Source organism: Pongo abelii, chromosome 3 (assembly GCF_028885655.2).
Source record: "Pongo abelii isolate AG06213 chromosome 3, NHGRI_mPonAbe1-v2.0_pri, whole genome shotgun sequence".
Classification (NCBI taxonomy): domain Eukaryota; kingdom Metazoa; phylum Chordata; class Mammalia; order Primates; family Hominidae; genus Pongo; species Pongo abelii.
Window position 1 is genome coordinate 180,528,305 of NC_071988.2, and position 27,041 is coordinate 180,555,345.

The 27,041-nt window shown below is 37.3% G+C and overlaps 1 protein-coding gene and 1 long non-coding RNA gene across 2 annotated transcripts in view; one reads left to right on the plus strand and one right to left on the minus strand.

Moving 5' to 3' along the window:
* The window catches only part of LOC134761313 (uncharacterized), a 48,793-nt gene extending 41,364 nt beyond the window's left edge, over window positions 1–7,429 (minus strand). Inside the window, exon 1 of the long non-coding RNA XR_010139811.1 lies at window positions 7,068–7,429. This is a non-coding gene — a long non-coding RNA (uncharacterized LOC134761313). The remainder of the gene's footprint in view (window positions 1–7,067) is intronic.
* Window positions 1–27,041, plus strand: part of RXFP1 (relaxin family peptide receptor 1) — a gene marked incomplete at its 5' end in the record, with an annotated part of 129,514 nt that overhangs the window by 11,912 nt on the left and 90,561 nt on the right.

The window sequence follows — 27,041 nt, forward strand, 5'->3', positions numbered from 1 at the left end:
CTAATCACAATATTATAGATGAAAACATCAATGTATAAAAGTGTTATTATTCAAAGTGTGAAAAATCCCAAATCATTAGGCATATTTATTAAATTTCTCCCATAAATTCTTTCTGATGCAATGTCTAAAACAATAGAATGTGTAATAAATAATTGGAAGGAGTAAGGAATAGCCTCACATGACACTCTCACCCCCTAGAAACTACTGGATCACATTCTTCTGTAATTAGTCTCCCAGGGACCTACACCACTTTTAAATTTATTCTGGGGAAATTGTGGCAGATATTTAATGTATATTATAATGTGCTTCTTTCCATGTACTTAGATACACAAAGTGTTCTAGATCAATGTTAAAATATTCTGAATTTTTTTTTTTTTTTTTTTGAGACAGAGTTTCGCTCTTGTTGCCCAGGCTGGAGTGCAATGGTGCAATCTCAGCTCACTGCAACCTCCGCCTCCTGGGTTCAAACGATTCTGCTGCCTCAGCCTCCCGAGTAACTGGGATTACAGGCATGCGCCACCACGCCCGGCTAACTTTGTATTTTTATTAGAGAGGGGTTTCTCCATGTTGGTCAGGTTGGTCTCGAACTCCCAACCTCAGGTGATCTGCCTGCCTCGGCCTCCCAAAGTGCTGGGATTACAGGCATGAGCCACCGCGCCGGGCCTTATTCTGATTATTAATAGGAATTATTTACATTGCTAAAGTTATAGGTAAGAGTCGTTAAGTTGTTGATGTTTTGGTTAAATGATAAGCACTCATAAATGTTGTCTGATTATATCCTCACATGAACCCTGAAAGGTAATGTTTTCTCACCTTTCCAGAATGAAGAGAGAAATTTAGAAATTTGTCAAGGTCATGGGCACATCAATGCTTAGTCCAGAACTCGAACTCAAGTTTCTCTGATTCCCAAGCCTGAGTTTTTTCACTCACATACAGACACCAAAATCATGTTCTCTCTCATTTTTATTATTATTATTATTATATATTATTACATATAATACATAATTTTTATTACACATAATAAAATAATTTATATTGTTATATTAATATATTACATATGATAAAATATTATCACTATTATAGATAATATATGATAAAATGATTTATAAGTATATAATATTTTATCATTTATTATATCTCATTTTATAAGATGAGAATTCCTATTCCCATTAACAGGTGAACAAGCTAGCCAAGCAAGTTGAACTGGTTGCAGATTTACCATGTTTTATTTCCCAGGGACAGGAAAGAAGGGCACTGCAAGGTCAGGTACAGCATGCGCAAGGTCATGGAGACAGCAAAGGACACGGCAGGCTCAGAATATGATGAGAAGTCTGGGGTAGTTTAAGAGGAGGGCTGAAGCAGATGCTTGGAGGTAAGTTAGAGAAGATCACCAGAACCAGATCATGAAGGTCTTTGTAAGCCACGTGCCAGAGTTAGGATGGTAATATATTAGTAATTCAAATTGAGGTTTTGCACAAAATGGAAGTAACTCGGGCAAATTACCAAAAATGGACTAAAATGTGAGAAACTGAAAGCAATCCTTAGAGAGGGTGTGGCCCTTGCACTTGAGTCACTGGAAAGATACAGGCTATGAACAAGTCGAATCAGCTACTGGTTTTCACAAGGAAGTAACTCAGGCAAATTACCAAAAATGGACTAAAATGTGAGAAACTGAAAGCAATCCTTAGAGAGGGCGTGGCCATTGTACTTGAGTGACTGGAAAGATACAGGCTATGACCAAGTCAAATCAGATACTGGTTTTCACATTGTTTTCCTGGGATCTTAATACATTTTTAAAATATTTTCTCCCTATTCCTATCTATAAAATACACAAAATATGTGTGGAACACACTACAGAATGTTTGTTGAATACCCTGACTGTGATAGGACTGGTCTTTTTGATATTGCACTCCACAAATATCCAACTATTATCCCTATTTCTCATTCTTAAGAGTTTGATCTAGTCTGTGTGTGTTTTCCACAGTTCCTATTTCCCTTGTGTTATTTTCCAACTCACTATTTTCTTTAACTCTGGAAAGCCCTCTGATCCAGTTTACAAATAAGACAATAAATAAAACATAACAGAAAATACTAACGAAGTTTCATACAATAATGGACAATAGATGGACAAAATGCTTATACACAGTTATTTGAATCAAATGGAATGAACTCATTATCTAGAAGTACATACAATCTGTACTCTTTAATCAATCAGTAACTTTCCAACACAAAGGTTGTTACTCAAAATATCAGTCAAAAGATTTAAGAGATTTTATTCAGCAACTATAACCTCACAGCAGTAGAAAACAGCACATAGACAATTTAAAATATTGTGTTTATAGGACCAAGGCCTAATACCTGTAAGAATACAATTTTACTCTCTATTTTAATATATTTACATTTTAATAGTACTACCCATGATATGTTTAATGCATGGGTGTAAATACATTGCTTTTTCTCATTGTATTTTCCTTTATAAAGGACACCTTAAGAGTATGATGAGACAGTGCTGAAAGTTTAAGGTGCATTATGGGAAATGCATCAATCAGATATAACTTAAATATCCTCAGCAGACTTTTAATTTCCCTAAGAATTGCAGAATCATAGTCATGCTATCTAGAGAAATAGCTTGCTCAGAACATCTTTAAAGTAAGAATACATTCAGTCATTCTTGCAGGTAATTATTAACCCAAGTATTGAACTGTAAGAGATACCTGACTTAAAATAGGCTCTTTTTGCAAATACTGTATACAGTATGAGCAAATCATTGCTAATGCCTTCCAACATGACTAGAAATATTATAACTACAGGTCACAGAAAACTATAGTTTTAAAACACATATGAAAAGATTAGTGGTTACCTTCAATTGAACAAAGTCATATTCTTCCACAGGATAAATTATTTTCTGGCATAAATTAGACGCATATTTGGAAACTCGTATTAACTGTTTCAAAATAACATAGGAAATCATATACACTTTGGAGTTGCAATATTGTACTAAATAGGGTTTACACTTATGAGCTGAAAGAATTCCATACACGTGGAATGCACAAAGTTTTGTTTACTGTTTCCAAAAAAAGTGACTTCTATGCCAATTTGTCAATTTATATTAGGCTGGTGCAAAAGTAATTGCGATTTTTGCCGTTAAGTAATGGCAAAAACCGCAATTACTTTTGCACCAACCTAATAGAAACCTAGCTAAACTAGAAAAATAGGTTTGTTCACTTGATTAATACAGGTATATGCTCTAGAATCTAAATCTAAAATCAAACCTCTCTTTATGATTTTACCAATATTTGATAACAAACTACAGCTGTGGGAAATATAGCATTATCCCCACCATTGTGTTTACTGGTGAGCTAGTCTTCATTTGAAATATTTCTCTTTTTATCTCTTTCTTTCATTAACTATCTCTTCCTTTCATCCTTTCCTTCCCTTATCCCCCCAAAAAACAACTAAATTTTCTTAGTCTAGTTGTTTCACAGACAAAATCTGTAGTCCCTAGAGTTTCTATGAGGCAGGTAAAGGGCTTATGTCCTTTGAGAAAACAAGGTCTTGGTGGCAGACTATGTTAACATCAGGCCTGAAATGCCCTTGGGGGATATTTATAGAAATTGGGTCTTACTTAGCTGACAATAGAGTCTGGAGAAAAGAACTACTTTCTGTATGCATTAAAGAGAACTTCATGACACCATTATTTTAAAATACTCTTCTAAGTATTTCAGACACACGGACAATTATTCATTCTTCCTTTCCTTAAGCTAATTTTGTTTTACTTCCTACAATATGCCAAGCACCAATACAGGCATCAGAAATAAATGATGGACAACTCCAGAAAGATCCCTCACCTATGGGAATTTATAATCTGGCGGTGATATTTAAATAACAAAAAGTAAACTGATAAACAAGATATCTAAAAGAGTAGTAAGTATTGTGAAGAAGGAAAATGTAGTGGAATAGGATAGTAACTAGCAAGGAATTTAAAGGGATAGAGGGATAGATAGAGGGATCCCAAGCAGTTTCCGTAAGGGAGGGATACTTAAGCTGAGGCTTGAAGAATGAGGAACAGCCAGGCTTGTAATGATCTGAGGGAAGAACAATGCAGGCACTCAGATAGATAGAACAGCCAACTCAAGACTCTAAAGTCAGACCAAACCTAGCACATCAAGAGAGGACAGTGTTTGTAAGTCAAATTAAGTGAGGGAAGAAATGTGGAAAGAAACCAAGTTGGTGAATAGGATTGGCCCATTTATGTAAGGTAAAAGGTAAAGGTTAAAAGTTTGGATTTTATTCCAAGAACAATGGCGTGTCAGTAGAAGTGTTAGAAGAGGACACATTAATGATCTACTTTAATTTTGAAAGATCCCTCTGGCTGCTGTGTGGAGAACAGGATGAAAAGAGGCAGGCATGGAAGCAGGAAGTCCAAGTGAGAGACAGCTGCAATTAGACTCGATGGCTTGCACTCTGGGGAAAGAAGCAGAGACGAGAAGTTGACTCATTTCAGATAGTCAAGTGCTGAAGGATTGCAAGTGGGAGGTGATGGGCTAAGAGAAAAGAATTCTTTATTCCTAAAAGATGAGAGAATGCAAAATGAATTGTGAGTCAGAGAGAAGCCAAAGGCATTTTTTTTATGGGGAGAAAGAATAGGGGCCAGGCACAGTGGCTCACACCTGTAATCCCAACACTTTGGGAGGCCGAGGCGGGCAGATCACCTGAGGTCAAGAGTTCGAGACCAGCCTGACCAACATGGAGAAACCCCGTTTCTGCTAAAAATACAAAATTAACTGGGTGTCATGGCACATGCCTGTAATCCCAGCTACTGGGGAGGCTGAGGCACTTCAATTCGGGAGGCGGAGGTTGCAGTAAGCTGAGTTCGTGCCATTGCACTCCAGCCTGGGCAACAAGAGCAAAACTCTGTCTCAAAAAAAAAAAAGGAATAGGTAGAAAAATGGTCATATAATCTATGACTTCTGTATGAAATAATTCAATTCTAAAAGAAGGGTGCTTTCTTACACATTCCACAGATGTGCATCCAACCCATGTATTATTCTAATGAGATGAGTACAGATGGGCAGGTGAGCAAGGGCCATTCAAAACACGCCCAGGTGGCAACAGCAATAAGTGAGTATGATGGAAGAGGGAGAAAATGACTCCTTCCTCACTACTTAACCCAGTGACCTGAATTAGCAACCACCTCTCATCATAGGAAGCATTACATTGAGATGGCATCGTGGACAGAAAGAGGAAGTTAGGCAGTTGGCAACAGAAACTACTTGCTCTGTTCATTAAAAGACAAACTGGAATGAAGCTGGAAACCATCATTCTCAGCAAACTATCGCAAGGACAAAAAACCAAACACCGCATGTTCTCACTCATAGGTGGGAATTGACCAATGAGAACACATGGACACAGGAAGGGGAACATCACACACCGGGTACTGTTGTGGAGTGGGGGGAGGGGGGAGGGATAGTATTAGGAGATATACCTAATGCTAAATGACGAGTTAATGGGTGCAGCACACCAACATGGCACATATATACATATGTAACAAACCTGCACGTTGTGCACATGTACCCTAAAAGTATAATAATAATAAAATTTTTAAAAAAAGGACAAACTGGAAAGGTTTGGAGATGAGGGTGCTCTACAAAAGATGAAGAGTATTAACTAGTTCCTGATAGACACTTATAATAAAAGAAAAAAGGCATATGTAATACCTACTTGATATCAGAGAGGTCTTAGCATCAAATTAGACCACATGTGCTGCTTAGCATTTCAGATAGTGTTTGGCCCATGGTGCTTACAATTTCATGGATTGATGATTGAGTGGTGTGGAATCTAGGAAGTATATTTTTAGTACAGTCATTACAATAGAGCTAACCATGTCCAGTAAAACCTTGTCTCAGACTCTAACAGCCTCTAAATGCCTTTGAAATTGTCCTTTTGGCTAAAGATGGAAAAAAAAAATCACAGATTTCAAGTCATAAACACACAGGTGGAGTGGAATGAAATATCTGGAAATACCTTAAACTGGAAGTTAAGAGCAATGGGTTTAGAAAAAAGGGAGTTGTCATCTAGTACTGAGACTTCTGTGAAAGGTAACAATGAGGAGATTTTGTACATCCATTAATTTTATCTAATCATACCAAACAACCTGGCAGGGGGTAGTTACTGTTACCAGAAAGGGGTCCCGATCTAGACCCCAAGATAGGGTTCTTGCATCTCACGCAAGAAAGAATTTGGGGGGAGTCCATAAAGTGAAAGCAAGATGATTAAGAAAGTAAAGGAAGAAAGAATGGCCACTCCATAGGCAGAGCAGCGGCATGGGCTGCTCAGCAGCTTATACTTATTTCTTGATTCTATGCTAGACAAAGGGTGGGGATTACTCATGAGTTTTCTGGGAAAGGGGCAGGCAATTCCCAAAACTGAGATTCTTCCCCTTTTGGGACCATATAGGGTAACTGACATTGCCATGGCATCTGTAAACTGTCATGGCACTGGTGGGAGTATCTTTTAGCAATCTAATACATTATAATTAGCATATAATGAGCAGTGAGAAGCCAGAGGTCACTCTCATCACCATCTTGGTTTTGGAGGGTTTTGGCTGGCTTCTGTACTGCAACCTGTTTTATCAGCAAGGTCTTTATGACCTGTATCTTGTACCAACCTCCTATCTCATCCTGTGACTAAGAATGCCTAACCTCCTGGGAATGCAGTCCACTAGGTCTCCACCTTATTTTACCCACCCCAATGCCTCTGACATTACTAATTCTCATATTCCAGAAGAAGAAACTGAAGTTTAAGAAAGCTGTACAAAGCACACAACAGCACATCTGGGAACGTCTAAGAATGACCCTCCCTGCCCCGCAGCAGCCACACTTTAGCCTGTGCTGTAAACATGCCGTACAGGTGTGGGGAGCACACACTAGGGATGGCTGTTGTCTGACGTTGTGACAATTCCAAAAAAAGGCAAAAGCAGGAAAACACACTATTCAAATTTAAATAAGCCTCTTTGATTTTGCTGAATAATAAGTAGTTGTACGGAAATGCATTAAAATTAAACTCACCGGCAAGTAGATGTCATTAACAATATAATAGCCACCATGGCAATCCTAAAAACAGAGAAGCAGTGGCCACTTTTCTGTAGTCTGCAGACAGCAGTCAGCCAACAGTCACTGCCCTGGGCTGCCCTTGATGGCATTCAGAGTCATGCTTTTTGTTATTTTCCCACAAAAGGTTAGATCCCCGCTGTGCATCATGTCCAGAAAATCCTTGTCAAACTCTCAAAGTCTCTAAATGCCTTTGAAATTGTCCTTTTGGTTAAAGATGGAAGAAAAAATCACAGATTCCAAGTTATAAACACACAGGAGAAGTGGAATTAAAATCTCATAAATAATGTTACTGGCAATTAAAATTCTTTGTGACTTATACCCAGAATTCTTAGAGAGCTTCACACACACACACACACACACACACACACACACAGTGTCCAGGGTAATTTCATATTTACTCAAAAACTGTATGAGTATATGCCCAAATTCTAGGTAGAGGGAGAGTCATATATTCTAAAAATAGTGGAAATTTCAAAACTTGGAAACCATTTCAGCTCCAAGTTTAAAATATAAAAATATTTCCTAAACTTATTTTTTAAAAACATTTTATTTTGAAAAATTTCAAACATACACAAAAATTACAAAAGTAGTACAATCACATCCATACGCCTTTCACCTGGATTCACTCATAGTTAACACTTTTCCCCATTTACTATATCTCCTTTACCAAACATACATATATATTTTTTCTTGCTGAATCATTTGAGACTCACTGGCAACATTATGACCCTTTGCAAGCACTTCAGCATGTATCTCCAAAGAGTTACAATCTCTTAGCCCCCATATAATTACTAAATACAATTAACATTGAAAAATAATATTATTTAACATAAAGTCTATATTTCAGCAATCGTCTCGATCGGAGTGGCGGGGGAAATGATGCTTTTCTTTTTTGTTTTTGTTTTTTTGAGATGGAATCTCACTCTGTCACCCAGGCTGGAGTGCAGTGGTGCGAGCTCGGCTCACTGCAACCTCCACCTCCTGGATTCAAGCGATTCTTCTGCCTCAGCCTCCCGAGTAGCTGGTACTACAGGCAGGCGCCACCATGGCTTTTTTTTTTTTTTTTTTTTTTTTTTTTTTTTTTTTTAAGGAGAGACAGGGTTTCACCACATTGACCAGGCTGGTCTCGAACTCCTGACCTCGTGATTTGCCTGCCTCGGCCTCCCAAAGTGCTGGGATTACAGGCATGAATCACCGCACCCAGCCCAGAATGATGGTTTTCTAATCCAGGCTCCAATCCAGGATCACACATTACATTCAGCGGCCGCAGCTGTATAATCTTTTTTAATCAGGAAACAATGACATTGTGAGATTTGAAGAATATGGACAAGTTTTTCCATAGAATATTCTTCAATTCAGGTGTGTCTGATGCAAGCATACTTGTATATACCTAAAGTAGGCCTTTTGCAAACCCAAGGCTGTTAAAAAACTTACCATAAAAATACAGCAAGGAAAGAAAGCTACATGTTAAGTTCAGGGACTGGTCTCCTGTTAAAGTGCCTCCTTAGATTTGCATCAATTTTTCTTTAAAATTATGACTCACAGGACTTCCTGCTTTTGTATCTCCCTTGTTCCTCTAATTGTTGTCAGCCAGTCTTCAAACAAAAACATCACATTTATCTATCCTGACTAATTTTCCAAGTCATTTCGAAAGCCATAACCCTAAACCCCACACCTTGCCTTCACCTTTTGGCAATCATTGCAGAGTTCCTTTACTTAATTTCAGTTCTTTTGCTCCTTTCCATAGTAGAGAGTCTGTACTGCTATTTTCATCAGTCCCTTCTGTATCAGTTAGAAATGCATCATAGGTGCAACAAAGAGAAGGACCAAGCAACAGTGACTTAAACAAATAAGAACTTAAGAATTTTTTTTTCACATAAACAAAGTCCATATGGACACTAAGAAGGGAACTACAGACACTGGGGCCTACTTGAGGGTGGAGGCTGGGAGGAGGGAGAGGAGCAGAAAAAAAATAACTATTGGGTACTAGGTTTGGTAACTGGGTGACAAAATAATCTGAAAACAAACCCCCATAACATGAGTTTACTTATATAACAAACCTGAACATGTACCCCTGAACCTAAAATAAAAGTTTAACACACACACACACACACACACACACACACACTCCAGAAGTAAGTGCTTGCTGGCATTGCAGCAGCTATTCAGTCATGCCCTGAGGCTCCTAGTTTCTTCCTACCTTTCCCGTTCCTCCATTCTTCAGGCACTGGTTTTTATGTTACATTGACTCCTAATAGATGGAAAGATGGCTACTGTCGCTTCAGACATCAAGTTCATGTTCAAAGCAGGAAGAATGGGAAGAGTGATGTAAAGCTGGATTTTCCCCCAGTTATCAGGAAAGCAATGGCTTTTCCAAAAATTTCCCAAGAAGATTTCTAGTTTTTAGGTCTCATGGTCAGAATTGGGTCACACAGTCCCACCTCGCTGACAAGGAAACAGGGAAAGCCAGAAACAGGAGTCACCTTATTGCTTGGGGCAGTCACCTCATCTAATGGTGCAGAACACAGTGTCGCCACAAACAAGATGGGGATCGTGTTAACAGAGGAAAATGGGAAATGAAGAATCCGTAGGCAACTAACAGTTTCCCTGAGCCCTCCCAGTCAGTATTTATATTTATTTATTCCCCACTTCTCTATTCCATTTCATATTTCTTCTCAGTTTTTCTTCATTTATCTTCTCTCCCTAGTACTTCCTCCTGAAGAATGAACTTTCAAACTATTTTTTATTAACACTCCATCTCCCACCTAGAATCAAATAATATTACAACAGGTGGCACTGCCTCTTCCTTTGACACTGAAGAAAACCTAAAATCCAGTAAGACAGAGTGGCATGCCACATTTGCCCATCAATTTAATGGCACATCCAAGAATAAAGCAAAACTCCACTGAATATCAATATAGTAGTATCTGCCTCTGAGGATTCTTGGTGCATATTTTTGCATTCTGCCCTGTTTGGTCCATTTTGCCCCTACCTTGGGCATTTAAATATAAAGATTCCCATGAGGTTGGATCAATTCAGCTGTTTATTTCTAGAGATGTCTATAAAGAGAAGAACTAACAAGAGAACCATCTTTTTATTTTTTTAATTTACTTCCTAAATATAAATGAAGGAGAATCTAGAACCACTGTCTTCATTGGAAATCACTGTTCCAAATGAACCACGAGTCTGAGTTTATAAAGCTGCCATCTCCAATATCTCTGTTGAGAAATATGTCTATTTACCTACATCATGTTTGTTTCTGACCTTGTGGGACAATAACTTGGAATGCCCTGAACAACACAAACATAAAATACTCTGATGAGACAGCATCTCATCCTTGCACTGAAGGATTTCAAAAGAGGGACAGATCACCCAGAATGGACGTGGTCATAGAGGAAGTAAGTTAGAAGTTATAATTGACCTTGATCTTAAAGGGTAAGATCCAAATAGGTGAAAAAAAAAGATATTCAGGAACACTGCCATAAGTCCAAAAAAGGGAGATAGAAGTATCAATAACCTTTCAGGGCTCATAAGCAAGTCTATATGGGGAATTAGTAGAGGCACATTGGTTAAGAACACGTGTTCTGGAATCAGACGGATCTGCATCTGAATCCCATTTCCACCACATACCAGTTCCATGATCTCCAAGCAATTTATTCCTCTATGCTTTAGCTTCCTAAACTATAAAATCATGATAATATTAGAACTTATTTAATGGAGTTTTATGAAGATAAAGTGAAACAAGGCATGCAAAGTGCTTAGCCTGGTGCCTAAAGCATATTAAATTGCTCAAAAACATGAAGAAAAAAAAAAAGCAACTACTGACCAAAGTGAAAGGAGTCAATGTAACAGACTATTAAGTTTTAAAACTAGGTTGTGGACCTAAGTGTCCATCAACAGATGATGGATAATGAAAATGTGGTATATATACATAATGGAATATTATTCAGCCTTTTAAAAGAAAGAAACTATCATTTGTGACAACATGGATGAACCTAGAGAACATTATGCTATGTGAAATAAGCCAGGCACAGAGAGACAACTACTGCAAGACGCTTTTTATATGTAGAATGTGAAGTAGCCAAACTCATACAAGTAGAGAGTTGAACGATGAGTACCAGGGTCTGGGGAAAAATGAAGAAATGTTGGCCAAAAAATGTGAGGTTTCTTACACTTCTCTTTGTTGCATAGGTGCAACAAAGAGAAGGACCAAGCAAGTGACTGAAACAAATAAGAATTAAAAAATAACTTCCAGGCCAGGTGCGATGGCTCACGCCTGTAATCCCAGCACTTTGGGAGGCCCAGACGGGCGGATCACGACGTCAGGAGATCGAGACCATCCTGGCTAACACGGTGAAACCCCGTCTCTACTAAAAATAACAAAAAAGTTAGCCGGGCGTGGTGGCGGGCACCTGTAGTCCCAGCTACTCGGGAGGCTGAGGCAGGAGAATGGCGTGAACCCGGGAGGCGGAGCTTGCAGTGAGCCAAGATCGCGCCACTGCACTCCAGCCTGGGTGACAGAGCGAGACTCCGTCTCAAAAATAAAAATAAAAAATAAAAAATAAAAAAAATAAGTTCCAGAGATCTGTCATACAGCATGGTGACTATAGTTAGTAATAATGTGTTTTACACTTGAAAATTGCTAAGATAGTAGATTTTAAATGTTCTCACCACAAAAAAATGATAAGCATGTAAGATGATGAATATGTTAATTGGTTTGATTTAATCATTTCACAATGTATACATATATCAAAATGCCACATGATACACCATAAGTATGTACAACTTTTCTCAATTAAAAATAAATAAATAAATAAATATAGGCCAGGCACTGTGGCTCATGCCTGTAATCCCAGCACTTTGGGAGGCCAAGGTGAATGGATTGCTTGATCCCAGGAATTCGAGACCAGCCTGGGCAACATAGTGAAACCCTGTCTTTACAAAAAATATAAAAATTTAGCCAGGTGTGGTGGCATGTGCCTGTAGTCCCAGCTACTCAGGAGGCTGAGGTAGGAGGATTGCTTGAGCCCAGGAGGTCAAGGCTGCAGTGAGCTGAGATCACGCCACTGGTTACTCCAGCCTGGGTGACAGAGTGAGACCTTGTTACAAAAATAAATAAATATAAAGAAATTTTTAAAAAATAAAGACCCACTCAAAAAACAGAAAAGTATATTGAGACCAGCTGGGGATACTTTGACAATAAGGCTAACGTGTCACAAAGGAAGTTATTAAAAATGTGTTATCTAGATGTGAGCTAATACACATTAGAATCACAGTTGAGGCAGTAGGAATGGAAATAAGGTGTGAAATGGAAATGCTATTAAGAAGAAATACAACTGCCCTTAATTTAGGATTTTTATTTCTTGGCTGCACTACCAGCATAAATCAATAAAAGTGACTGTTATCACACCAGTAAGTAGGAATAAAATGTGATAGTTGGATAGTCTAGAAAAGAGTTTTGTCATAGTTTGAGACAGATGCTAGAAATGTCTAAGTACAAAATCCATGGCTAGAAATGTATAAATATGAAACCTCAGCCAATTTATGTGTTGGGAAATATGTACATTTATTCAATAAATGCTTACTGAATGTGAACTCGTGATTATGACAACATCCCACTCATCTGAGAATTACTTATCCTAGACCCTCAAAAACTTGGATTCTTCAAAACCTAGGCATTAAAAAAAAGGAAAACATCTTATGTTGTTTTAGGCCCTCATTCCGAGCTTATTTGCTTACTTTCACATAGAAATCTAATATGTCCAAGTAGCTGTGTTTCGGGCCACAGCAGTTTCAAGTTACAAAGTAGAAATGGGAATTAGAATAGTGAGACTACAGAGGCAGACAAATCAATGATAGTAGAAGTGACAGCTGGTAGAAAATTGTGATGAAAACTATAAAAAGTTGGCAAGAGTCTGTGATAAAATTTATAGGACAAAAATACCCTCAAATGGCCCTAAAGGTATCACTGTATTGTTCAATATGGGAACCCCAATTTACAACTAAAGGTTAATGTTATGTCCAACAAATTTCCAAAACTTCAAAAGTAAAGCTAAACACAAAAATTATATCAGATGGCTAGGTGCTATGGCTCACATCTGTATTCTCAGCATATTGGGAGGCTGAAGCAGGAGGATCACTTGAACCCAGAAGTCTGAGACCAGCCTAGAAAACATAGCAAGACCCTGCCTCTGCAAAAATGAAAATTAAAAAATAGCCAGAAGTGGTGGAATGCTGCTGAAGTCCCAGCTACTTGGGAGGTTGGAGTGGGAGGATCACCTGAGCCCAGGGGTTTGAGGCTGCAGTGAGATCCGATCATGCCACTGCACTGCAGCCTGGACAATAGAGCAAGATCCTTTCTCTTAAAAAATAACAATATCAGAGACACCAGTATGGAAATTTTTTGACAAGTTTTGCTAAAAAGGAGAGAAGAAATGGCAATATAGGTGGATAATTGATAACTGAATCAATAAAATATTTTTTGTTTTATTTTGTCCTGTTTTAAGAAGGGATACATAACAGCATGTTTTCAGGGACTAAGCCAGAAAAGAGGTAAACATTGATGATGCTTAAGAGAGAAAGGGAGAATTGCTAAAATGTGTCCTGAGTAGGAGAGAGGGGATGGAACTGGAAGCTCAAGTGAAGGACTGATACGGGACAGAGGCAAAGACAGCTCATCCATAACAACAGCAAGGAAGCAGAGACAGGAGGGTGACCCGTGGAGGGATTCACTGTGGGGATTTGTGCAGGTACAGGGTAGGCCACCTTCTGGAATGTCTTATTATCTACTTTCAGACAAGTTAGGTCAGAGCATTTCTTTATGGCTAGCTCTTAGGCAGAAAGGCAGGGGAAGGTTAGAGTCATATTTCTAGGTTTCATGGCTGATTTAGGGGGAAAGGGATTCTAGTTTCTATGGCCTGCCTTGGGGCAAGAAGGGGAATAGGAGAAAGAAGGGCAGGAGAAGGTCAGAGAGAGACTTTACTTCTGAGCCCCTTCTAATGTCCTCCAGTTCAAAGTACTCGGCATGCTAAAGTGCCGTACTTTGGGATATCGCTTTCTAAGCCCCAAAAATGGCATTGAATGGTTTCCCATTGATTATTCACCAATGCTTTGTTCGAGGTTTTTCATCCTGGGCAATGTTGACATTTTCAGACAGATAAATCTTTGTTTGGGGGAACTGCCCTGTGCATTGAGGAAAGCTTAGCAGCATCCTTGGACTCTACCTACTAGATGTCAGTAGCAACCCCCAAGTTGTGACAATCAAAAATGTCTCCAAACATTGCCAAATGTCCCCTGGGTCCAAAATCATCCCCAATTAAGAACCACTAGCTTAGTCCCACCTTGTTACAAAATATCTAGAGAAAACTAATATTACAATTCAATAATCTTTTCTCTATAGCTAAGAAACCATATTTTTACACTCTTGAATTATCTGTAAATAACGTCAGAGTTTTTTTATTATTGAAAGAATACTCACTTTTTAAAAGCAAGTCAAGTTTTTCCTAAGTATATAAACTGAAAAGTAAAATCCCCACTTTCTTCTGCCATTTTTGGTCCAACTTGCCAAAGACGACCACTGTTAGCAGTTTCATGTTAACATACCATAATTTTATAAACACAAGCATATATGTCTTTTATCTTATACAAATAAAAGCAAACTATATAGATATTCTTCAACATACTTTCTGTAACTTAATGATATGCCTTGAACAACTTATTATATCAGTGGATATAGATCTACTTCATTCTTTCAAATTGTTTAACTGGATATACCTGTGCTACGAATTTATAGTTCTGTAATTGCACCATATAATTTATGTTTAAATCCTGTATTTATAATTATATTTTTGTTTAATTTGTTTCTGGATCTCTGAAATCATTATTGATAGACCTGATTGAAGATAAAAATTATCATTAAACATAAATGAATCAGGCTGGGCACAGTCCCTCATGCCTATAATCCCAGCACTTTGGGAGGCCAAGGCGGGTGGATCTCTTGAGTCCAGGAGTTCGAGACCAGCCTGGGCAACATGATGAAACCCCGTCTCTATTAAAAATACAAAAATTAGCTGAGCCTGGTGGTGTGCACCTGTAATCCCAGCTACTCGGGAGGCTGAGGCAGGAGAATCACTTGAACCCAGGAGGTGGAAGTTGCAGTGAGCCGAGATCACACCACTGCACTCCAGCCTGAGCAACAGAGCAAGATTCTTCTCAAAAAAATAATAATAATCGAATATAGGGAAAGTTTGTGTTTGTGTGTGGTTTCCTTTTTTGTTTTCTTTTGTGTTTTGTTGTTCAATTTTACTTCCTAACCAGACATTTTAGCAAATTATTTACACACTTTTGAGACTGGGGGCAATGATGTAAAAAAAAAGTAGGTGTATTGAATATTTTTCATGGATCGTAAAAGGATTTCAAATGCTGGAAATAAGTCATAGAGTATAATTAAACTCTTAGTGCTTGAAAAAGTCATAGCTGTGCAGAAACACTATAAACATTTTAAGTAGAAATGATAGATATTTTAATCTGCTCCGCTATTGTAACCATGTCACTAGCTATATGTATCTCATAATATCATGTTGTAAAGCTTAAATAAACACAATATTTTTAAAAAATAAAGTAAATCTGATGCTTGGTGGAAAATATTTTAATTAAATTTATCAATTACACTCTATTACTTTATTTTAAATTTAAGTAAACAAAACTACCTTTAATGCAGTGACTGCATTGATTTCAGAGCAATGATATTAAAATTTTCCATATTAACATTTAATGTTGTTACAGAATGGGGGTTATAATTTTACTGAGTTATTGTTTACATGAGTTCCCTAGACACAAATTGTAAGTATTTTTGCATTTCTGTCAAAAATCTGTAAGAGAGTAAAAAACTTAGTTTATTCCACTCCAATAAGTCACTAAGAACTTAGTTCCCAAGAAATGTGTATTGAAACGCTTAAGGTTTTAGTTCTGAGACAGGAATTCATGATTTGAATATAACTCAGGTCAAACTATGTTTCCTCCCAAAAATGATAACCAGCCGTAGCATAGTCACCTTACTGTATGAAAAGGGTGCAATTTCCTCAAAAGCACATTATAAAAATATTTCACTGTACTTGCTCTCTGGCTTTGGTCTTTGAATTACATTAGGACCCAGATAATGTCAAAGAGAAAGGTGCAATAGCTGCGCACAGGTTACAGCATTTTTTCCTTCTCTGTGCACCACTCACAGAGACCCCACAAAATGCATACAATGCACACAATTTTATGCTCATAGGAGAACGATTCATTTTTAGAAAAAAGATTCCACTGATATCCACTCAATACTTGTGTCTCACTTGGCAATTGGCATACGTGACTGTTCCTCTATTTTTCCATCTACCTAATTTCAAAGGATTTCCAGAAGGAAAAGAAGATTTAAATGCTTCATTTCAAATATTTCTGAGTTTTGACAAAGGTGCCAAGACCACACATCGGAGAAAATGCAGCCTTTTCAATAAATGGTTCTGGGAAAATAAAATATCCACATGTAGAAGAATGAGATTACACCCCTCCCTCTTGCAGTATACAAAAACCAACTCAAAATGAATTCAAGACTTAAATGTAAGATGCAAAACTATGAAACTACTAGAAGAAAACATAAGGGGAATACTTCACCACATTGGGCTTGGCAAAGATTTTTTAAATAACACCTCTTAAATACAGGCAACAAAAGCAAAAATAGACAAGTGGATTATATCAAACTGAAAAGTTTTTGCACAGCAAAGGAAACTATTAACAGAGTGAAAAGACAACCTACAGAAAGGGAGAAAATATTTGCAAACCGTACATTTGACAAGGAGTTGATATCCAAAATACATAAGAAACTTAACAGCAAAAAAAAAAAAAAAATGAAAAATGGACAAAAGGCCTTAATGGATGTTTCTCAAAGAAAGACCTACAAATGGCCAACAGATATATGAAAAAATACTCAACATCACTAATCATCAGGGAAAAGCAAATCAAATCACAATGAGATATCATCTCACTCCAGTTAGAATGGCTATTATCAAAAAACCAGAAGAAAACTAGTACTGGCGAGGATGTGGAGAAATGGGAACCCTTACACGCTGCTGGTAGGAAATTAGTACAGCCATTATGGAAAACTGTGGAGATTCCTCAAAACATTAAAAATGAAACTACCATATGATCCAGCAATCCTACTCCTGGGTATATATCCAAAGGAAATAAAATCAGTATGTTGAAGAGATATCTGCACTCTTATATTTACTGCAGCACCATTCGCAATAACCAGGGTGAGGAATCAACCTAAGTGTCAGACAACAGAATAATGGATAAAAGAAAATGTGGTATATGTATATAAAGATATACAATTCAGCCACACATATATTCAGCCATAAAAAAGAATTAAATCTTATCATTTGTGACAACATGGATGAACCTAGTGGACAATATGATAAGTAAAATAAGCCAGACACAGAAAGACAAATTCTGCATGATCGCATTCATATGTGAAATATTTTAAAAAGGTGATACCATAATATCATAGATACAGAGTAGAACAGTGGTGACCAGAGCAGAGAGAAGGATGGGGAGAGGTTGGTCAAAGGACACAAAGTTACAATTACATAGAAGGAATAAATTATAGTGTTCTATTACACAGTAGAGTGACTATGATTAACAGTAAATTATTATACATTATGAAATAGCCAGAAGAGAGGCTTTTGAATGTTCTCACCACAAAGAAATGATAAATACATGAGATGATGGATACACTAACTACCCTAACTGAATCACTGTATAACATAGATATATATGGAAAAATAAAATTGTATCCTTAAAATATGTATAATTACAATATGTATAATTGATATGTATGTATCAATTTTTAAAGTAAATAATTTTTCAATATTTCTGCTGTTGGGATTTAAATGTTTAAGCATGTTTCCAAGTTGCTCTCAAATTTTTAACTAATAATTTAGGTTTGTATGTGTTGGAGTAGTTTTTCAGTTAGGAAATTTTTTTAATTGATAAATTCCTTAAAGTATCAGTTTGTTTGTTTGTTTAGAGACAGAGTCTCTTCTGTCACTTAAGTTGGAGTCGTTTTTCAGTTAGAAAATTTTTTAATTAATTGATAAATTCCTTTAAGTATGAGTGTGTTTGTTTGTTTGGAGGCAGGGTCTCCTCTGTCACCTAGGCTGGAGGGCAGTAGTGCAGTTGTGACCATCAGAGCTCACTGCAGCCTTAAATTCCTGGGCTCCAAGGAATCCTCCAGCCTCAGACTCCCAAAGCTGGGTTTACAGGCATAAGCCACTGCGCCCAGCCTATGAATGGTTTTTACACGAGATGAGAATATTCAAATTAAAAACTGTAATTCAAAAAAAGTCTAATTTTAAGTACCACTAAAAACAAGATGCATTTATATCCACATTAAGTGTTAAGTTAATCCATGCTAAAAGAGCCAAATGCCTCATCATTGTCGTGGAGTCACCTTCACTGACTGTCCACTGCTTCACTGGAGCTCCAGTAGGTGTTTCAATTCCATTCTGAGTTTCTTTTGCTGCTCGATCTCTGTTAAAATTATTAATGTCCTGCTCCCAGTGCCTTAGAAACTCCTAGTGCATAGATATATTCAGATATATTAAATACTTTATTGATTTGATCAGAAAGCCTTCAAAACATCTTGAGAAATATATCTACTCCTAAGCCACACATTTTTCCTACAAGGTAAGCCTACTAATATCTGCATTACATACCACTTTGTTAAACTTTTCTATCTCACCTGTTTGTTCTTGATCTGAGAAGGAACTGGTTCTCACCTTTAGGAGTAAATAAGTTTACTTTCTAAATAAGCAGGAAAAATTCTTCAAATGAAGCCGTCACCTTCCTCATTGGTGTCCTCATTCTGTGTGCTCTAATGCTTGGTGCATACATTTGCAAATGCACACACAGCCAGGAGGAACACAGAAAGAGTGGCAGGTAGTTGCTTCCTCCAATTAAACTTCATATCAACAAATCATTGAGCCTTCCTTATTCATAGCCAAACAACACACAGTCATCTAAACACAGATTCTCAGTAGAGAGTAGCCTATTGGAATTGAGCAATGGGTAGAGTAGGGCACACGTGGTTTGGCATAGCATATTCAATATTTTAATATAAATATATTTTTGGGAAAACCATTCCTCATTCTTTCCTTAATAACTGGAAAAAAATAAAGCTGAACCAAATTTTCTTGGTTGGTGGGGGGGCCACAAAAGATATATAGTCTTAAGCAAGGTATATATTCACCCATATGAGAAATATATCAAAACCTTAGGGAAGTTGTATAAAATACATTTGATAATCAAAACTGAACATAGATTTTGAAGGCCTGAGAAATCCTGAATTGATATGAATTCTAAATGAGGCTGCTGCTGGTCATGTATAGAAAAAATAGCTTTTGGGTACAGAAAAGCTGTAGACATGAAAGAGTGTAATTGAAGAAGCAAGCTAAGTGATCAGTATTTTTAAAACTACTCAATACATTCACAAAATATATTTATTATAGAATCAGTCAATAAGAATAATACAACCAAATATGAACACAAAAATTTTAAGTGACAGCTGTCGTAATATTAGCCTCAACAGATTTTGAAATCTCACTCTTCATTTAAACAAAGCTGGAAAGATGCTTATTCAAGATCTGTGTTTACAAAAAAAGGTTAATCTGGTTGCATAAGTTAAAATGTTGACCATTTACACTGTGTTAAAATTTTTACATATTTAACAAAGTTATATGTGCCTTTACTATCATATTTTTAGTCTGAAATGTATTTTGAAAAATAAAATTCTGGCTGGGCACAGTGGCTAGGGCCTGTAATCCCAGCACTTTGGGAGAACAAGGCAGGAGGATTGCTTAAGGCCGGGAGTTAGAGGCTGCAGTGAGCTATGATCATGCCACTGCACTCCAGCCTGGGCAACAGCAAGACCCTTTCTCCAAAAAAATAAAAATAAAATTCTAGTCAAAGACTTGCAAAAACTGATGTACCTTCCTGAAACCCTAATTTTATCCAACCATGTTTAATACCATTAGATGAATGTTACCTCTTATTTTCCAGATGATGAAACTTAAGCTTAAAAAATTTACTGAAGGTCACAGATCTAGAAAGGTGACAAATGAAGGCTAGACCCCCCTGCCCCGCTGCATTGATTCCCAATACTGAGCTTTTTTTCCCTATACCAGGAATAGATGTGCTTTAAAAAAAATTTTCATATACCTGTTACATATCCAATATTAAGACAAGCAGCTGTGAATTATAATTTTATGGTTGATGTATTTATGACAAAAAAGCCACTTTTTTCTACTTTAATGTGAAGCACAAGATGGTATCATGCAAACTAGGAAGGCAGAAATTCTTCATAGAATTGCAGTTGTCTTTTCAATGGCAAATTGGTATCTTTACACAATTCTACAATAATTTTTCTGTTAAGTACTTCTGACTGTTGCACTGATATTAGTGAATTTCCATAAGCTTGATAGGTGAAATCAAACTATTTAAACTTAGGTCAGAGAAACATCAGAACTATGAATATACATTCATGTAAAACCAAGTTATAAAATGTTTACAAGTTATTTTACTCAGTAAGGACTTCTTTCCCAAAGAGTAAAGACAACTTCTATTTTCCTATTCCAGGAAAGTTTACATAATGTCTGCAGGAAGAAAAAGGATGGAAAGCTTTCCTCTGGCTTTTTCTCCTTCAGCTGCATGGATGTAACTAACCCAGGTAGCTGCAGGTAATGAAGCTGGCAGGCTGCCTGAGACCATCACTGAGCACATCACATAAAGTATTGTCTACATATCAGTCCCAACAATATCTCCACACCATAAGCCATCTTTCTCTTGGGGCTTCCAGTAGACTGAGTCCCAGACATTTCTCTTGGGGCTTCCAGTAGACTGAGTCCCAGAGAAAGATTTGATCGTTCAGGGATGATTTTTTTCCCAATCAGCCCAACACGGACCACTCATCCCACCAAGCCTGAAGGAATTTGTATTGCAGTTCACACCTGAGGCTCAGATAGCATGGACTCCTTCTATTGCTGTCCCTACAAGCCCCATCAGTCTTTCACTTACTCCTTCAATCACCCTTTCAAGTAAATTGCCAACATGAGCTTTTTCATGTCTGGAATGACTCTGCAGAAAGGACACTTTGGAGTTTCTTGAGTTTCTTGATGTATCAGTTAGGAATGCACTTTCTTGCAACAAAAGAAAACCTGACCCGGCATGGCCTAAACAAAGAAGCGTTTATTTTTCTCACCTAAAGAGGAGTCTGAGTAGCCTGATGATTCCAGGGTTGGCATTTTGTAGGTATCTGTGGGTTTTCTTGGTCTTGCCAGCACGTGTGTTGCCTCATAGATGCAAAACTGTTGCTGCAGTTTCACACAATCATCCCATCATGTTCAAGACAGAAAGAAAGTGGAAGACAACAGCCCCATCCATCTCTTGTGTCAAGAAAGCTAGCACCTCCAGGACTTCCTCAGCAGATGTCTGCCCATGTCTCACTGGCCGGAACTGTGCCCCTTAGACACCGAGAAGCCAGCCAGCTGGGGAAGAAAGTATTTTGCTTTCCAACTTCTTTAACAGAAGGGCAGCAAGAGAGAAGAGTTTTGGGAATCACTGTTGAATCAACAAACCAACAGTGTCTATTATACTTGGGTTTAAAATTAATAATGCATTTATTATAGTAACAACTTCAAAAACCATGTTTCCCTTCAGCCTTTAACTTCAATTTACAAACCTATTTTCTACTTATAAATCTTGTAAAATAAAACCAATCTCCTTCACTTTTTAGTTTATAAATGTTTAAATCAAGTTGAAAAAATTGAACTTTTAACCAGTCTCATTCAAGACAACGTATAATGAACTGTTTTAAACAGCATCTTAAATGTAATGATTAATTTTATTCGAAATACAAGTGGATTATCCCTAATCTGAAATTTTGAAATCCGAAATGTTTCAAACTCTGAAACTTCTTGAGCACTGTCAAGATGACATAGTGGAAAATTCCACACCTGACCTAATGTAATTGGTTGCAGCCAAAATGCAGTCAAAACTGTTTCATGCATAAAATCATTTTAATATTATATAAACTTACTATCAGGCCATGTGTATAAAGTATATATGAAACAAATAAATTTTGTGTTTAGATTTGGGTTTCATTTCCAAAATATCTGAGAATTAATTTGCAAATATTCCAAAATCTGAAAAAATCTGAAATCTAAAACTCTTATGTTTCCAAGCATTTTGAATAAGAAATACACAATCTGTATTTTTTTCTTTTTTCTTTTTTTTTTTTTTTTTTTGAGACAGAGTCTCACTCTGTCACCCAGGCTGGAGTGCAGTGGTGTGATCTCGTCTCACTGCAACCTCCACCTCCCGGGTTCAAGTGATTCTTGTGCGTCAGTCTCCTGAGTAGCCAGGATTACAGCGTGTGCTACCATGCTCGGCTAATTTTTGTATTATTAGTAGAGATGCCGGGATTACAGGCGTGTGCTACCATGCTCGGCTAATTTTCGTATTATTAATAGGGACAGGGTTTCACCATGTTGTCCAGGCTGGTCTCGAACTCCTGACCTCAAGTGATCTGCCTGCATTGGCCTCCCAAAGTGGTGGGATTACAGGTGTGAGCCACTGCACCCGGCCTCAACCTGTATTTTAAATGCATGCTTAAAAACTTTAGAAAATCCAATAAAACGTATTTTAAATATAGTAAATGTCAAGTTACCTTAAATAGTCCAGTGCTGCTTATACACTTAAATTCTCTTACAATGTAAAATCACAAATTTGAAATTAATTACCTGTTTTAAGTTGAAATTAGTAGGTTCATCTGTTATTCCTTAATTGCCTAATTCTCTTAATCATAAAAAACACTCCAACCCCCCAATAAGCACAGATTATTCCCACATTAAAATATAATGCCAATACTATACATTTGATTAATTTTATTGTCTCTATATTCTAAAATTTATCACAGTTTAAAATACACATATTTCTTAAGGGGAGAATTTTATCATAACAGATCAACAAGAGTTTCATCTCAAACAAGCTGAGATTACTTTTGAGCCAACAATTTTTTTTACCAAGATATATATCTTGAGTTTCCTATAACTGGGATGATTCCACCTGAAGCTTTTGTTAAAGGAACCCCGAGTACACACCCATCCGGGGCAGCTGATCTTAAAGTACGCATCCCCTGTGTTCAAGTTTCCCAGAGGAAGCACTTTTTCTTTGCCCTTATGCTCAAGGACTGGGAACCTGCAAATTAAACCAACAAGAGGCTGATTTGTATGCATATGGCAGCTAACTAAAGTAATAGCTAGCTTGCCAAACAGTTAAAGTTAGAGGCTAATATTCCTAAGTAGGGGAAAGGGAGAGGGAGAAAAGCCTTCCATGGGAAGAAAATCATTTCTTTAGGAAGCACAAAGGGATTTTTAGAAGAAAAAACAGGAGATAAAGTTTGTGATGATGTTTGTTTATGCAGGCGCATGTAGCCTATCCATCCTTTAAGGATATGAATTTCCCCAGGGAAGGGATTTATGACAGGTTTACTGTCAGTCTCTCTCCTGGGAGTAGACTCACCCAAAAGAGGGAATTTAGGGAAGGATTATTTCCCAGAAGTTTCAGATTTTAGTCAGATAAGGGGAAACTCTGAGAAAGCTTCTTTCTGCATCTGGCATCTGTTGATTCTCAAATGTCTTCACCTTAAAATAATCTTTGTACCAACTCTGGGGTTCTGAGTGGGTCCCCACACCTGTTAAAAGATAATTTAAAAAGAAGTAGAAGTGAAAGGAGAAGGAAGAGGAGGCAAAATCATGATATTCATATAAATATAAAATAAAAATGTCTCAAAGACCTCAAAGACTTTAATTCATTTACTAATGAGGGAACCAGTAAGATGTTACAAATAATTCAAAGGAGAATTCAACGCACACACACACACACACACACACACGCCAACAGGAATACTGAAATAAATCTGATTAACACAGGCAAAAGAGACCAATAATCTATGGGGCAATAATCAATGTATCTCACAATCTGCATCTATCTGTCACACATAATCTGCATTTCCATGAACAATAAACTGTTTGTGTTACTATAAGTATTCTACAACTTACAGAGTTGTAACATACACTCATAGAACATTTCAGTTAGCCATGGAACAGACCCTGTATATGACAGCGGTCCCATAAGATTACAATGGAGCCAAAAAATTCCTATCACCTAGTGACATTGTAGCCATTATAACATTATATTATGTTATATGTTATATAATTATTATATATTATATAACATATATATAACATATAACATAATATATAATGTATAACATTATATATAAATGTTATATAACATGTGTATATAAAACATTATAATTATATACTGTTATAGCATTATAAAAGCACAATTACTTTAAAAAAAAACGTAAGATCTGATCTTAGAAATTTTGTTATTGGGCTACCCAATTTACAGCCTTTAGGAGTCATAAATATGACAATTCCAACACTAAACTATTCAAAAGTTGGCATTCCAGCCATACCTGAAGGACCCTATTCAATGCAACTGGTGATCATTCACATTCCAATAACAGTATGTTTTCATATTTTACCCCATATCCTGACAGTTCCACATGTAGAGATATTTTGGAAAAGCTACCAGGGTACAGGAGTGGGGGACATTTTTAAATTGTTATATACAATCCCTACTGTCTTATAAGCAGATCTAAGCACCTACCTATGGTTATGCAAATATTTGGAAGAAGACTAAATTACTCTGCATGAGAAATAAATAAAAGATACAGGAGCTGAGGGCAGATCCAAACCTTAAGAACAGTGGCAGCCAGGGAGGCTGGAAACTCAGTGCTGGAAAAGCTGAATCCCTTTCATCCTCCAAGCCAGAGAGACTCCATGACAACTGTCAGTCTAAAGAGGATAGTTAAGATAATTTGTACTGAAATATAAACTCTGTTGTCTCTCACCCCCTCAAAATTGTCAACCACTTAAAAAAATTGTCAACCACTGAAATATTTAGGCTGGTTCAGGACAAAAACAGCATTCAGGGCAGATGGATAGCTGGGTTACACAACAAGGGCATGTTTACTTGCTCTTCTAGGAACTATTACTTCTGTAACTCTTTGGGCATACTTTTCCAGAGGGATTCAATATCATTTTTTCTATTGATTTGTGTTATTGCACTGTGAATTATTGCTGTTCTTAAGGATATGGTTCCATGCTAAAAAGGAAATGCTTTTTGTTTTTGACTTTCCCAACGTTTCCCTATAAACATCACTTAATGGCTCCTTGCCTTTCTACTTCTGTTCCTAAACGATTGAGTTCTAAAGCCATTTGGTGGATCAGAAGAAGGTATTTTTCTGTGTTGAGTGTGATAGAGTAGTGGTCCAGAGAAGAATTTCGGAGTTCCACTGGGGTGAGAAGGGCATCCTTAGAGGTGGCTGGTGCCTGGTCCTAAACAGGGTGGGGAGAGAGCTCATGTGAGTGAGAGTCTGCACTGAGTAAGGCGAGGACAGCATCCATGCAGGAAAGAGGATCTGTCAAGATAATAAATAAGTTAATAGAAAGCAAGCTTCTCTCACTGTCAGGAAAAGGAGTAACAGATATGTAAAGAGAAAAAATTAGACTGAGCCTGTAGTGTTGGATAGGAACAGGAGATGAACTCATAGTTTTCAGTATCTAGAAATATACAGAGAAATTAATATAGATGGAAATGTGTGTATGTATGAATAACCATACATATATTTCCTAGTCTGTCCACTGAGAGACCTGGTGGCAGTGACACCCCACTATCAGTGAGCTTACCTTGTGTCTACATCTTGGCTTCTAAATACCATTCCACCCAGAGAGGACCCAGAGCTCCTTAGAGAAATGGCTGGTTACCCGGCTATAGCAGGGAAAATGCAAGATGATCCTGAAACATCTTGTAGTGCCAGAAGGAAAGGAAGAGTGCTCAAAAAATGATGCATAAATATTACAAAGACACCAAAGCTAGGTTAAAAGAGTTCCTACTGGTCCAATTTGAGACAACTTGCACATCAGAATACATAATAATAATAAACAGATTGTAACCCATTGAACAAAATAAGAAGCCATAAGTCTACCTGATAAAAATAAGTAAATGAATAAATTAACACTTTGATGAGAAAAGGGACTTTTGCAGTTTCAAAGTACCCCTCTACAAAATGTGTATTAATTACAAAGGAATTTGGGTGAAATCACTAATCGAAAAAATTAACATCTTGTACTACCTGACAGGTTGAAATGAGCATCACTTGTGTGAATTTCATGCCAAAGATGCACAACCTGAATCTAATTATGATGGACATCAGACAACCCAAATTCAGGAACATTCTACAAAATAATTGACTTGCATTTTTCAAGTGTCAAGGCCATGAAAATGAAAAGAGGCTAAAGAAATGTGACAATTAAATGCAAGGAGCGATTCCAAACCAGATCCTTTTACTACAAAGGAGATTTTGCGGGGACAATATATAAACTTTAATGGGTTCTGAGGTTTAAGTGGTAGTAACAACTCCATGTTAAATTCCTGATTTTAGTGGTTTTATTTACATAGGAAAATATTCTTGTTTGTAGGAAATACTAAAGTAAGGGTGCTAGAGCATCAGGTCAAAAACTTACTTTCAAATGGTGGGGTGGTGGGGAAATGTTCTTTATCCGATACTTGCAACTTCTCAGTTTGAGATTATCTCAAAATCTTAAAGTTACTCTTTTTTTTGAGACAGTTTTGCTCTTGTTGCCAAGGCTGGAGTGCAGTGGTGCAATCTCGGCTCACTGCAACCTCCACCTTCAGGGTTCAAGTGATTCTCCTGCCTCAGCCTCCCGAGTATCTGGGATTACAGGCGCCCGCCATCACACCCGG